We start from the raw sequence: 2187 nt of genomic DNA on the forward strand, positions 1-2187 counted from the left end.
AGTGACAAGAGCATTATCTTATTTTGCTGAAAACTGTAGCAAGGTGTTAATGCTTCAGCTGTTCCTTTGAAGTTGTCTCTAAGGGAGGGAAGGGGAGAGCGGGCGTCTGGTCCTCCGGAGGCATACAGGGCATCATTTCAGACCCACCTAGGGCAGTCGTGGCGTCTCACGTGGGAACCCTAGTGAAAGGGCCAGAGTGCATCTCTGAGGCCCACGGGGCTGTGCAGTGCGCTAACCAGCCCCCCATCCCACGCCTTCATGGGGGCAGGTTCCTAACACTCTTCTGTCCCATCACTGCCGGCTCCATGGCTACTAGAGGATGACAGTGATGCTCCAGAAGCCGTTAAGGGGAGATGAAGGAAAATACAGCTCATCCACAAAGGCTGTGCTGGAGCTGGTCGGCCTTGGTTTGCAGGATCAGACTCTTGAGCATCTATCCTGGGTGTGCATTCAGGGGTGACATATTGGTCGCTTGAAATCAGCCACAGTGGGAATATCTGCACCATGGGAATCAGCAAATACTACAAACCAAGGTTCCACTGATACATAGGGAATGGATTTCTGTCCCAAGCATACAAAGCTAAGAGTCTGGATTCTCAAGTTAGACTTGGATTTGCCAGATGAGGCTGGGGAGTTACTAACCTTTCTGACTGTGGGTTTCCTTTAACTAGGAGTAATATTAATACTATTACTTCACAGGGTTGTTACATGGATTAAATTTGCTAATCCATATAAAAGTGCTTTTTTCTAGGGCCTGGCAATATTAAGGTAATAACTCAGCAAATATTACTTGTTTTTACCAATACACCACAGCAAATATATCTAGTCTAGTATTTTGCTGTAGACAAACCACCTCCTGTCATGGATCCATTTTTCTAGTAACTACTATTCACAGTTCAATGTCAGTAATGTTGCCCATTTCCTCTCACATACACATGTATTTCTCCCTCTCCGTGAATTGAAGAGCCTAGAAACACGGGGAAAGACCCCTGAGCAGACAGATGGCGCCTGACGATCACCAGGCTTCCTTTTGAGGAGGTCAGTCCTTAGACCAGCCTCTGTAACTCCGTACTGTGTGTACGGAAGGCTGTCAAGTTACATGAAAAGCGAAAGGCACTCAGTCGTGTCTGACTCTTTGCGACCCCATGAACTATATAGTCCTAGGAATTCTCCAGGCCAGAATACTAGAGTGGGTAGCTGTTCCTTTCTCCAGGGGATCTTCCCAACCCAGGTCTCCCGCATTGCAGATGGATTCTTTACCAACGGAACCACCAGGGAAGCCCAAGAATATTGGAGTAGGTAGCCTATCATGTCTCCAGCGGATCTTCCCGACCCAGGAATCGAACTGGGGTCTCCTGCGTTCTAGGTGGATTCTTTACCGGCTGAGCTACCAGGGAAGCTCAGGCAAGTTACATAGCTTGGTTATTTTCTCCAGTTTGTAAGTGCCTGTTTAGACGTATAGACTATTACATAGACAATTCACAGGAGAGACTACGGGATGGAAAACAGTCCAAAGAAAGAGAAAGAGGATCACAGAGCACTTGGAGAGAGCTCCAAGGACCTGGCTGCCTTTCCAATAGCACTCAAGAGTCATTCTTGAATTACAGTTAAGCAAAATACTTAACATTAATACTATGTGCTTGAGGAAATGAAGGTAGTTTCAGAATAAACCCTCCCTGCCCTCAAAATAGCTAAAACAAAACGTTCGGGATAAAATTTTGGTTTCCAGGGAAATCCAGTCATCAGAAAGGGAGCAGTTCTTAAAACTATGAGAGAAGGGGATTTTCACCACACTCTGACATCGGCACATCCACCTAGGAGATACGCAGTGCTAAACACTATCCTGAGCACAGTCTGGTCTGTAACACTTGGTCTGAGCTAAACACTATCCTGAGCACAGTCTGGTCTGTAACACTTGGTCTGAAGAACTCAAGTCCGCAGATACTGCCATTGCTGCTTCCTTTTCAAAGGGCACAAGTAACCCATCCTAACTGTTTACACATTCTACCATCTGACATTCACTAATCTATAAAAGCTCAGGTGCAGGACTGGTCATGTTTTTTTGGGGAAAATAACATAAGAATATTGTCTTGGCCTTAGGAAGCCTAAGCATTAATTGCCAAAGCTGAAGAGAAACTCTTAGAAAATAGCGGGTTTAAACCAAATTAACGGATTGGGGGGGGGAGG

At 45.9% G+C, this 2187-nt stretch overlaps 1 protein-coding gene across 17 annotated transcripts in view; it reads right to left on the reverse strand.

Moving 5' to 3' along the window:
- Positions 1–2187, reverse strand: part of SIPA1L1 (signal-induced proliferation-associated 1 like 1) — a 389778-nt gene that overhangs the window by 68679 nt on the left and 318912 nt on the right. The gene's annotated exons all lie outside the window — the stretch shown is intronic.

This window comes from Bison bison, unplaced genomic scaffold, assembly GCF_000754665.1.
Source record: "Bison bison bison isolate TAMUID 2011002044 unplaced genomic scaffold, Bison_UMD1.0 scf7180017864239, whole genome shotgun sequence".
Lineage (NCBI taxonomy): Eukaryota > Metazoa > Chordata > Mammalia > Artiodactyla > Bovidae > Bison > Bison bison.